A 13403-nucleotide genomic window follows, 5' to 3' on the forward strand; every position below is an offset into this window, starting at 1 on the left:
TGCCTCTTGGCAGCACTTGGGAGGCAGAGGCAGCAGATTCTGAGTTTGAGGCCAGCCTGGTCTACAGAGTGAGTTCCAGGATAGCCAGGGCTACACAGAGAAACCCTGTCTTGAAAAAAATCTCAAAAAATAAAATCAAGTTGAATGTTGTAACACATTGGTAATCATAAATCTTCTGAGGCATAATAATTGTGGATTCAAGGCTAGCCTGTGTGTCATAATCAGTTTGAAGCCAACTTGGGCTACAGGACAAGATGCTGTCAATAAATAAACAAACAGGTAGCAGTGGGGTTTTTAATGCTATTTCAGTTCTGAAGTGCTGAGGATCAACTCCAAGGCTAAATGCTTTGAACTACACCCTCAGTAAAAAAAACCACAAAATGTCTGTCAGACAGACTTGAAAATTACTTCCCTAAAGTACCTAGCTGTGAAGTAAACTAAGAATGGGATCTGACCCTTTGACAAATCTAATGTTTATTTTAAAGTTTTTTTAAAAAAATGAAATACTAAATATGAAATTTGAATATAGGAAGTAATAGAAAAATTTCACGAAACACAAAAGTATCATAAAGCACAACTCCAGAGAAATAAGATTTGCTTGAGAAAATTTTGTACTAGTTTTAATGAAAAGAAATTTATTGTTGGTATGTTAAGAGTGTATAATAATATCTAATAAAGACAAAAGTAGCAAATTACCATTTCCATAATGACAAGTCTAAAACTGCAGTATCAATTTTAAGAACAACACTAATTTAATAATAAAAATGGTGAGCCTCAATAGGTGAAGACAAATTATGTAGTAAAGATGAAGTTTTAAAAATCTAATTGATACTTTTATACAGTTAACTTTTAGACAATATAAACAATGTTGACTACAAGGGATATATATATATATCTGAAGTTTTGTCCTTATATAATATAAACAATCTGTTAGGTATATATATGAGTGGATTCTCTTAAATACCATCTTTAGGATAATCAGTGGTAATGCATATATGATTGAGCTGCTGTTGACAGACTGCCTTGACATAGCTTTTACTAATGATTTGCCGAGATTAAAAGGGTAGTGGAAATGGTGGTTTAGAAATTGCTTTTTAAAGACGCTGAAGGATGGAAGGGAAACCTGGGGCTACCCATGCCCTTTGAAATCATCTTTGCATAAAACCAAGTTTAGCAGAGAAAAGTGTCATTTTAAGTGCCCTGTCATGAAAAAAAGTGGCATAAAGAGATTATTTGAGCATAGTTCTTCAATGACAAATCAGAGTATGTTTTATACCCATAACAAAAAAGAAGTAGAGAATGTTGTGCATGTTCAGTGTAGTCTCTGTGATTGAATTTATCCTCATAGATTATAAATGAACATGGGTAAGCATTTATGAAAAGTCAAACACTTTTCATGACTACAAAAGTCTATTTATGACTATAGGCATGGTGGCACACACTTTCAATCCCAGCAGTAAAGAGGCTGAAAAAGGAAGATGATGGGTTTGAAGTCAGCCTATGCTTCATAGTGAGAGCTAATCTTTAAAAAAGCTAAGAACAAACTGTATTTATCTTTACTTATTTAAGTTGCATTATTTGTATGGGTTCAAGCCAGTTGTAGTTGTCACATAGATATTTTGACACCCAGGAGGAATTTTATCAGTAAAAATGCAGTTTATTTATTCTCTGATTCTTAAAAATATATGGCAGGTTAACAAGATCTCACAAATAAGAACTTTATTAAAAGAATATGAAGAAAAACATTTAACTATACAGACTATAAAGTCTCCTAAGTTTATCAGCTTCTCAGAACATGTCCTAGTTGGAAGGTAGCAGTAGGTTAAAATTCTAAATGTCACTAACACTTATTAATGCCTTGTAACATACTCAGTGCTGTCATGAGTTTTATGTGTTTGTCTAAGTTAACTGATACATAGAACTTAAAAGTGTGATTGACATTAGTATAGAATTAAGTAAATATTCTGAATAGGAGAGGAAAGAAGGTCTTAGAAATTGTGCATTACTTTCTTCTGAGTCTGCAACGGTGATGGGTCAACATTTATGCTATCTTTGAGTGTCAGTTGTTAGAGACTATTTTTATATTGCCTGATGACTTTGAAGGCTACTTACACAAAGTTTACACATTTAATACTCATGTGGATATTTGTATCCAGATGGATATTTGTATCCAGATGCTGCCCCATGTCTACCTCTCCTTTGGGATAGCCTGACCACTTGCACACAGAGCTGGCCTGAAGGGAGGGAAGCTTAACTGGGCACAAGTGGATGCAGTGCAGGATCTTGAGCAGCAATGAATGCATGGCTAATGAACACACCCGGGAACAGCTTCAGAGAACTGGTTCTATTATTAGGGGTAGGAGAGAAAGGGGCATTTATACCCCTGGGGAGGTGGCCAGAGTCTCTGGGACAAGGTTTGTGTGGCCATGTACCATTCATTGCCCAGGGCAGAGGTGTTGGAAGATCTTCATCTACATCTTCAGGGACTGTAGGATCTGGAGATGGGGTTGGGAGTCTGGGGACCTTATGAGGTCAAATGAGTGAAGCCTGATCACTGTCATGGTAATAAATTCTTACTAGGGTTGATGGTGTGGGAGCTGCCTTTATGGCTCCAGGTTTGGTGTCAGGGGTGAGGTAGCCAATTCCTGCTGTCCTCATGATGAGGTAATATAATATAAATATAAATATAATATAATATAATATAATATAATATAATATAATAAATTTACAGACCATTGTCATTATTCATTGATGTCAATTTGGTATTATTAAGATTATAAATAATAAGGAGAGGCTTGTTGCAAAGTAATATAAAAGTATATATACAAATATATAAATATAATATAATATAATACAATATAAATAATCCAGAGTCGAAGCTCCCTCTACCATTCCTCTGCAACCCTGGGTCATTAGTCCCACAGATAAGTATATATGTCTATACATATGTTTGTAATATGCACACAATAGAAAGTTTCAATTGCTTCTAAGTGTTACTGGATGAAAGATGTTCCTTTCCTACAGATTCTTCAGGATTAAAATAATTTTTTAGAAAATTTAACAGTATAATTTCCCATGTTATAGTGTATTACAAATTTACAGACCATTGTCATTGTTCATTGATGTCAATTTGGTATTATTAAGATTATAAATAATAAGGAGAGGCTTGTTGCAAAGTAATATAAAAGTATATATACAAATATATATAATGCTTGAGTAGGTAGGTTGTACCTAACCCAATATATTTGAAATATTATTTTCATCCATGAAGTTAATTTTTAATTTTTTTTATTTTTATGTTTGTATTTTACAAGCATGTAAGTGCAATGTGTGTGTGCAGTGCCTGGGAGGCTAGAAGAGGGTGTTGGATCCCCTGAAACTGGAGTTACGGACAATTGTGGGCAGCCATGTGAGTGGTTGGAACTGAACATTGGTCCTCTAGAAGAGCAGCCATTGCTCTTAACTGAGCCATCTCTGAAGTTTCTGTAAATGCAAAGGTTAAGGTTTTTTTTTTTTCTATGTGCTAGACCTTTGCAGTTTTATGCTTACTACTGGCTTGGAGTAGCCAGACTTCAAGGGCTCAGCGGCCATGATTCATGATTATTGTATTGAGAGACAGTGCTCCTATAGTGTTTTATTCAAATTTCATATATCTCTAAATGTATGTATGTTCCTTGTCATTACAAACATGTGTTTTCACAGAAATTCACATTGATCTGAAATTTGTGCACCAGATTTGCCTTAGCACCTCTTTTTTTACACTTCAGGAATTAAATTCTCTCTCTCTCTCTCTCTCTCTCTCTCTCTCTCTCTCTCTCTTTCTCTCTCTCTCTCTAGATTCTTGCTAAGTAGTCCTGGGTGGTCTGGTATCCACTAGCCCAGACTAGCCTCAAATTTATAGCAATCCTCCTGCCTCAACTTCCTTGGTGCTGGGATTACCATGTTCAGCTATTAAGTCAAATAAATAATATTAGTTCATCTGATGTGAAAACCCCATAAAACTCAGATTTAAGTAAGTAAAGGTTTATTGAACACATTTACACTCATTTATTTATGGCTGTGTTCATAACATAGCAACAAAGCAGCTACAACAAAGACTGTATGTCCCATAGTCATAAATTTTTTACAGGTGCTATTGACCAACCCTTGCTAGTAAAAATGGAAAATCACCTTTGCTATACACAATCCCATATGTGTCTCAAGAACTAATCACTATTAAAGTTTTTTATGTGTTTTTAGCTATTTCTTTATATATTTATATACAGAAATGTGGTATAGTATGCTCTATATGTATGTGCATAAATATACAAATATGTATGTGCAGACATGTTCATATTCTGTAGTTTTATGTATCTGGAACATATATACATTTTTATGTAATGGTATCATTACATATGCTCTGATTTCCTTTACTCAACTATATTTTCTATCAATTGGCATGTCAGTAGTTATATGTATGCTTCTTGATATATATATATATATATGTACATATATGTGTGTGTGTGTGTGTGTGTGTGTGTGTGTGTATGACAGTGTATGCATCCATTCTTCTTTGTGTATAGCCCTGGTTGTCCTAGGACTTGCTCTGTAGAACAGACTGTACTTACAGAAATCTGCCTGCCTCTTGCCTCTCAAGAGCTGGGATTAAAGGCATGCCCCATTATATCCAGCTTCCATCTTCTTTCTAATGATCAAATTCTGTTCCACAATATAAGTTCACATAAGTTGTTTAACCAGTCTCCAATGAGTCTCCAATGAGTCTCCATTCTTTTTCTTGTTTGTTTGTTCATTCATTCTTTCTTTCCTCCCTCCCTTTCTAACTTATTCTTTCTCTCCCTTTTTTTTCTATTATAAACAGTGTTATAGGTAACATACATATAGGTCCTTGTGGTACATAGGTTTTTGCAAGGTCAATTTCTAGAAGTAAAATTTAATCAAAGTATGAGGTGTTTTTTTTGTTTTGTTTTGTTTTGTTTTGTTTTTTTTTTTTTTTTTACATTTGGTAGAGGCTGCCAAATTGCCTTTGAAAAAAACCAACTATCAATTTACATTGTAAGAGTGCAAATCTTGGCCCGGCGGTGGTGGTGCACGCCTTTAATCCCAGCACTTGGGAGGCAGAGGCAGGCGGATTTCTGAGTTCGAGGCCAGCCTGGTCTACAGAGTGAGTTCCAGGACAGCCAGGGCTACACAGAGAAACCCTGTCTCGAAAAACCAAAAACCAAAACAAAAAAAAAAGAGTGCAAATCTTTCTCTGCATATCCTCATAAACACTAGCTAAATGCTAAATTTAAAAATTATATTTATTTTGTGTCTGTGTTTGTATGTGTGTGCATGTATGTGCCACAATGTGTGCATGCATTTGTGTGTTTGTTAGAGAGAGACAGGGGGAGGGACAGGGAGGGAGAGATAACTTGTAGAAAATAGTTCTATTCTATCATGTGGGTCCTTGGGATTAATTACACTTGGGGGGCAAGTGGCTGACCCACTGAGTCATCTCTCAAGCCTTAAATCCTTTAATACTAACTCATTATTAGATAATTTTAGTATCTCCAGTAATTTTCTGTTTTTTAAAAAATACTGTCACTTATTTAAAAAGAACAAAAAATTAGCCAAAGAACATATAAAGTATGAAGAGACAGTTCCCTGAAATAATGTCCAAGAGTATCACTATATAAGTATTCAAACTTTAAAAAAAAAAAGCTTATAATGTTGTTTTCTTTCTTTTTCTTTTCTTTTTTTTTCTTTTTAAGTTTTTTATTGGATATTTTCTTCATTGACATTTCAAATGTTATCCCCTTTCCCAAGTCCACCCCCAAAAACCCCATTCCATCCCCCTCCTCCTGCTTCTATGAGAGTGTTTCCCCACCTACCCACCCACCCATCCATCCACTCCCACCTCCCCACCCTGGCGTTCTTCTACACTGGGGCATTGAGCCTTCACAGGACCAAGGGCCTCTCCTTCCACTGGTGCCCAACAAGGCCATCCTCTGCTACATATGCTGCTGGAGCCATGAGTCCCTCCATGTGTACTCTTTGGCTGGTGGTTTAGTCCCTGGGAGCTCTGGGGTGTCTGGTTGGTTGATATTGTTCTTCCTGTGGGGTTGCAAACACCTTCAGCTCCTTCAGTCCTTTTTCTAACTCCATTAGGGACCCCATGCTCAGTCCACTGGTTGGCTGCAAGCATCTGCCTGTTACTGTTAGGCTCTGGCAGATCCTGTCAGGAGACAGCTATATCAGGCTCCTGTCACCATGTACTTCTTGGCATCCACAATAGTGTCTGCTTTTGGTGATTGTATATGGGAGAACAGTCTCTGGATGACCTTTCCTTCAGTCTCTGCTCCATATTTTGTCTCCATATTTGCTCCCATGAGTATTTTGTTCCCCTTTCTAAGAAGGACCAAAGCACCCACACTTTGGTCTTCCTTCTTCATGAGTTTTATGTGGTCTGTGAGTTGTATCTTGGGTATTGCAGGCTTTTGGGCTAATATCCAATTATCAGTGAGTGCATACCATGTGTGTTCTTTTGTGGTTGGGTTACCTCACTTGGGATGACATTTTCTAGCTCCATCCATTTGCCTAAGAATTTCATGGATTCATTGTTTTTAATAGCTGAGTAGTACTCCAGTGTATAAATGTACCACATTTTCTGTATCTGTTTCTTTGTTGAAGGACATCTGGGTTCTTTCCAGCTTCTGGCTATTATAAATAAGGCTGCTATGAATGTAGTTGAGCATGTTTATCCTCATTATTTTAAGAATAGTATTGTATAGTAAAATGTAATTATATTTTAGAATTACGTGGACTTTGGTTGATTTCTACTCCAATTGTAAATTTTGGTGGCAAATGTTACTTAAGCCTTTTGAATTTCACTGTTATTAACTGTAAAAATGTGACAGATAAAATGGGTTAAATTGTCTGTCATAGAAGTCCCCCCAAGATGTCCCCTTTATTCTTCCTTTCACTCCTTTATAAAAAACAACAAAAAGATTATTTCCAAAAATACTGTTTTATTGCAGATGTTTGGGAACCTATATGTAAATGGTGATGGCTTAGTAATAATGTTAATATATTTATAAATCTAGATATATAGAAAGATTAATTTCCTCAAAGGCTGTCATTTTACTGGGATCTCATGACATTTCTCCTTCAGTTATACCATCCTCTTGTCACATGCCACTCTATAGCCAAGATGTGGAGTGATATCCTGCTTGTTGGGAAAATATATATCTTCAGGCATAAAAGAAGTACCTTCCTCTTTAGTCTCCTTACTCTATCTATCTATCTATCTATCTATCTATCTATCTATCTATCTATCATCTCTCTGTGTTTTTTTATAAGAAAATGGACTGTATATTCCTGGAATCAATAAAATTGTATTAAGCAAATGGTTTGCAATGGAAAATTACATCCCAAGGAAAAATAACATTGAGAATTATGTCCTAGGAAACCATAGATGAGGACTTTATGAACTTTATAAGTCGAGGAGATAGAATGTGAAAGTCATATTCCAGACAGAAGAACATGTTAGGAGCATTTATAGAAGCTATGTATTTATATATGTATGATATGTATATACACACACAAATACTTTTTAGTATACTCAAAAAGGTTGAATTTATTATGTAACCAAAGCTTGCTTTGAACTTAAAATCCTGTCTTAGTCTTCTGAAAACTTGGAGTATAGGCAAATATCACCATATCTGGTAATTTAAATCAGTGTTACTTTGTGCCTACTGCTATGATTTATATGTAAGTTTGTGTTACAAAGCTTCATATGCTGAAAACTTAGTTTCTCTTAAGAGGAACAATGATGGGGATGCATTTCAGTAGAGGAGTGCTTGTCTAGCATTTATAAAGCCCTAAATCCAATTTTTAGCACCAAAAAATGGGAAGGAGAAAGGCTTAGTATTAAACAGGAAACTTATAGATTTTCCATTTTTTAAATAGAAATTTGCCAGTTAGGGTATTGCCTTTGAATGGGGTTAATACAGTTTTCTTGGGACTTTACTTATCACTTCTTTTTTTAAAAAAAAATTGTTTATCTTATGTATGAGTACACTGTAGCTGTCTTCAGACACACCAGAAGAGGGCATCAGATCCCATTACAAATGGTTGTGAGCCACCATGTGGTTGCTGGGAATTGAACTCAGGACCTGTGGAAGAGCAGTCAGTGCTCTTAACTGCTGGATCATCTCTCCAGCCCCACTTACCACTTCTTATAAGAATGCTTTGTATTAAAGCAAGGATACTCTTACTATTGACTTTTCCTACTATGCTGTGATACAACTAAGGGACCCTTCATCAGAGATCAAACAGATGGGACCACTTGATCTTAGACTTTAACCTTCCACAACTATTAGTTAAATAAACTTATTTTCTTAATAAGTGCACAGCTTTGGATACCTTAGTATAGCAGCAAAAACTAGACATGTGACAAGCCCTAGAAGATGTACCGTGTTCAGAGAAAAGACATTGTTTCATTCAAATGGAGTATAAGCTTCAAACTAAGAATCAAAGCAAGATAAAATTGGAAAGTTTGATAGGATCCAGATGATAAAGAACTTTGCTAAATATTGAGTATTGGAACTTTATCCACAAAGAACAAGATTAGATTTATGTTTTGGGAAATCATTCTGGCATTAGTATAGATGAAGAATTCAGGAATATTAATGCTTGACAAAGAGCATTCAGTTGAAGGTTGTTATAAAAAGCCATACAAGAAATGTGAACTTTAGAAATTTAGGTTGGACAAGCCCAAATGCTATGAGTAGTGCTGAATGGGTGATTCTTGTGCAGAAGGTCAGAATGCAGATAAGAATATGAACAGTAAAGATTATGAGATCTCAAATAGCAACAGACTGGAATGGCTTTCTTAGGTTTAACTACATATACATTTAAAGATCACTGCAACCATGGTCCATGGGGGCCTAGCTATTGCATCATTCATGTGACGCTTCTTTTGCAGGCATGTAGAATACAAATTACAGAATCATGGAGACATACATATTTTTTAAGAAAGCAGAAAGTGTGTCAGATTCTCTTGCAAGGAGTCCATGAGAGATTAATGTGTGAAGCTCTTAGGCTAAAGTATAAGCTGTAATGGAGACGCTAGGATGTTGGACACAGTAGGAATGTGAGATGTCTGCCAAGAAAAGCTATGGACTAAAAGTGAACCCAGCTTAAGAGAAGCCATATAGGCCTACAGATAGTAAAGCCATTGGGATGGGACTACTCATGCTTGGTAGTGCTCACATCAGGCCATCACATGTTCTAGATGTATGACATGAAGTTATGGGATTTAATGTTTTTCCTACTCTATTTGGTCTTGCTCTGGTCTTATTCCTCCTTTCTGTGTCCCATTCCTTTCCATCACACACTTGGCTTTTCAAACTTGTTTTTTCCAGCCCTGGCTGTCCTCTACTAAGAATAGGAAATATTTGTGTCACTGTATACTAGAAATATAGAATACTTTTATTTTACAAGAATTTACAGGCAAGAAAATGCCTTGAACTTTAGTATGGACTTTGAACTTGGGCTTTTGAATTACTTTGAATGGAACTACAGAGACTTTTCATACTGAGCTAGTGAAATTTGTATAGAAATATAATGTAGCCTTTTGGGGAGACAGTGGTGGGAAATTATGGTTTAAAATAACGTATTTGTGTGTCAAGTTGATAAGGGATGGATTTGTGGTAGTTAATGTTCATGGTCAGTTTGATCACATTTAGGACAATTTAGGGGATTGGTGAAGTGTGTCTTTATTCCAAGGGACGATTCATTTAAAGAGGATGATTGAACTTGAGTGTGGGCCACAGCACTATATACAATAGGAATCTGGACGGAATGAAGGAAGAACAAAGAGAAAGCATTGGAATTCCGTTTTCTCTGCTTCCTCTTCATGATGTGAGCTTCTCTGGTATGGTTTCTCCACTATAAGCAAATGAATACTATGAAATCATGAGCAGAATAAATCCTGCTTCCCTTTAGTTTTTCTACATCAGGCTTTTTTTTTTTTTTTTTTTTTTTTTTTTTGTCACAACAATGAGAAAAGTAAAGAGCTGAGCTGATCTTATTTGCTTCTTTTTGGGATCTTTGCTTCAAACTCATACTGACTCTTACCTGTTCAGACTGGCTCCAAATGACTTGTGAGAGAGGCAAAGCTGGTGTCTCGACACCAAACTAAGGGTGACTTCTTATATTTTGAAATAAATATAATGGAAGTATTCCTATCACAGAACGTTGGAAACTTAAAAGTTGTTTGCTTGTTGTTTGGAGAGCCAGTTAACCAGTATACCAGCAACTTAATTCCTGTTTGGCTTGACTACCAGGAATTCATTTTCTAACCAATCAAATCCATGGGGGAGTGGTCCCCCTATAGCTGAGAGTAGAGAGTAGCCATATAGGGGCTACTCTCTACTCTCAGCTTCTTCACAGTGCTCAGCTCATATCCCGAAGGTGCTTGAGTAGCATTGGCACATCCCCTACTTCCTTGCTGCTCACCACATAGATGCTGAAAGTCTACATATTCCTTTAGACTCTGAAGACCTGTAAATTTTAAGTTTAGTGTGGTTAAGACATAACACTGTTATCAGTATTTCTCTACTTATTGAATCAGTGACATGCAAAAAAAAGATACAAATAAGGGCTGATGACCTGTCTCAGTAGGTAAAGCACTTGCTACCAAGCCTAACTGCTGACCTGAGTTCAGTACCAGGACCCATAGGGCAGAAGGAGAGAAGAAAGTCCCGTATGTAGTCTCCTAATTCCTACACATGCTCTGTGGTTTGTGCAGAATGTTACCCCACAAATAATAAATAATAAATGTAAACACTTAAAATAAAAAGTAACTCTATACACTCTACATATCTTTTACTTTAAAAATGCATTAAGCAACCATATTTATTGACATTTATATATCAGAGGCAAAATTAAGAGACTACACTTGGATTAACACCTTCAGTACTTATATCCTAAAACTAATTATGTTGCCAGAATAATGAAATGAAAATGTTAACATGCTTAAACTTGCCGTCTGAAAATCTTTCTGATATCACAATGAAATGTATGTTATTCTTGCCACAGGTTGTCACAGTCCCATAATTATATTCCAGTTTCTAGAAATAATCTGTTTCAATATTAGAAGTATTTAAGAATTAAACATTACTCAGAGTAGAGATGCATCTCTGAACTTCTGATAAATAATTCTTTGTTTTTAATCTGCATATTATCTAAATGAATTTGAGTTGCAAGAATGTTCCTCAAGCTAGGGAAGTGGGAAACGCCAACTTCTCCTTTCCCTACACCTGAGGCAATTTTTCTTTGTGTGTGTGTGTGTGTGTGTGTGTGTGTGTGTGTGTGTGTGTGTGTGTTTTACAAGAACTGTATCATGCCAGCTGTTTGGCTTCTAAACTAATCCCTCCTTTATGCTATACTTAGATATAGATAGATTTTTGTCTCTACTGCTGTTGGAAGTGCAGAGAGCTAGAGATAGAGAACCCATTACTAAACACTGGGGTTTTCTTTATATTACCAAAGGCTCTCAATCACTCTGGACACCACCATGACTGAGGAGTGAAAAGAAATGGGAGGTGACTACATTTTATGTTCCATTCCCCAGTGATTCTTATCTTTAAACTATTATTGGGTGGCAATAGAAGCTACCATTTCTGTGGTCTTGGAAACTTTTATCTTTGCCTTGACAAAAAGAACAATCACTTGCCAACTTCACCTGCCTCTTAATATGTTCTATGTATGTAATTGAGCACTTGATTCAAAAAAGTTTGATCTGGGCTTACAGAAAAAAACATTCACTACATTTGCTGAAGGTTGTATCAGGTTGTCTTCACTAATATAGTCTGTAATTTCTGCTTGCCAGATACCCAGACCCCCTTTCTTCTGATTGATAACTTTTAAGGTTTGTTTTTCCCAGCAACTCATTTTCTTGATGTCATTTCACTCAATCTTTGACAAAGTCAATTGCCTTCTACTATCTCCTGTACCAGAGCAGAGCACGGGTTATTACTCTAGGCTTGAGGGCTGGTTAACAAGGGTTCCATGGAACTTTGTAATACTCCTGTACTCTGCCCCATCCCAAGATTACAACTTACCCTTTCATCTCTCTTGAAAACATTACACAGCCAGGAATAACAAGCTGGATGGTAGTAAATTAAATGTGTCTAATTCTCCTGACTCAGCCACTCATTTTCGTTGTGTTGATAATTTATTTATAGGGAAGTGCTGTATCTGAAAAACCCTATATCCTTAATATCCCAATTCTTGGGGGGAAAGCCATCTGGACTCAGAAAAGAGGCTAATCTCACCTGTAAGCTCTATCTCTTACTTTGCTTTCTGTGTCTCAGTTGCACATGGCGAACCTGTGTAAATGATTCCACACATTTAGGCATGCCTCTTCCCTAAGATACGATGTCAGAGTTAGCCATTTAAAAATACAATTTTTAGTCTTCTATATCATCTTATATTCTCTCTCCTCCTTTCCCTCTCCTCATATAGCCCAGAATAGTCCTGAATTCTTGATCCTCTTGCATCAGCCTCCCAGATACTGAGATTATAAGTATTCATTAATACTCTCCCCACCTCTCTTCTTTCCTTGTCTTTCCTTCCCTTTTCTCCCTCCCTCCCTTTCTCCTTTTTTTCTCCCTTGTGTCCAGATGATACACACACTGTAGGCTCCTCTATGTACTTGATGCTAATTATGTTCTCTGTCACATGAAGTTCCTGTATAGTTACAGCATTGTTCAGTTTATTATACCCTTATTGAATGATGTTAATTAAAATTTCAAATATTGTGAACAGTTGCATTGATTTCACTATATGTACATCTTTGTATACCTGAACAATGATTTCCTTTGAAGGGAGCACCCATATTAGGTGGCTTACAACTTCCTGTAAGTCCAGTTTCAAGGGGAATCTGGCCTCTGGCCTCTGTAGGCACGTGCACATGCCCTCTTCACTCACATATGCATAATTAAAAATAATAAAAATAAATTCTTTTAAAAAAGTTCTTTATAAAACACACATTAACACTTTGCCTTGTGTATATATTGCAGACATTTTCTTCAATTTGTCATTAAATTTTGATTGTATTCTCTCTTATGAAATGGACCTTAAAGTTTTTATATAGTCTTCTCATACTTTACTTAGATATAAAGATATTGAAATGCTTTTCAATATCCTTTTAATATTCTTAATGCTTTTAAAAAATCTAAACACAGAGGCTCTGTATTATTATGAAAATGCTGAATGGTGGAATGGAGAAAGATCTAAACAGAGCTAATGATTCCAAATAGTGATTCCCAGCCTGTGGGTCATGATCGCTTTGGGGTTGAGCAGTCATTTCACAGGAGTCACCTATCAGATAGTTACATTATGATTTATAACAGTAG

The sequence above is a fragment of the Arvicanthis niloticus genome, chromosome 2, assembly GCF_011762505.2.
Source record: "Arvicanthis niloticus isolate mArvNil1 chromosome 2, mArvNil1.pat.X, whole genome shotgun sequence".
Taxonomy (NCBI): Eukaryota; Metazoa; Chordata; class Mammalia; order Rodentia; family Muridae; genus Arvicanthis; species Arvicanthis niloticus.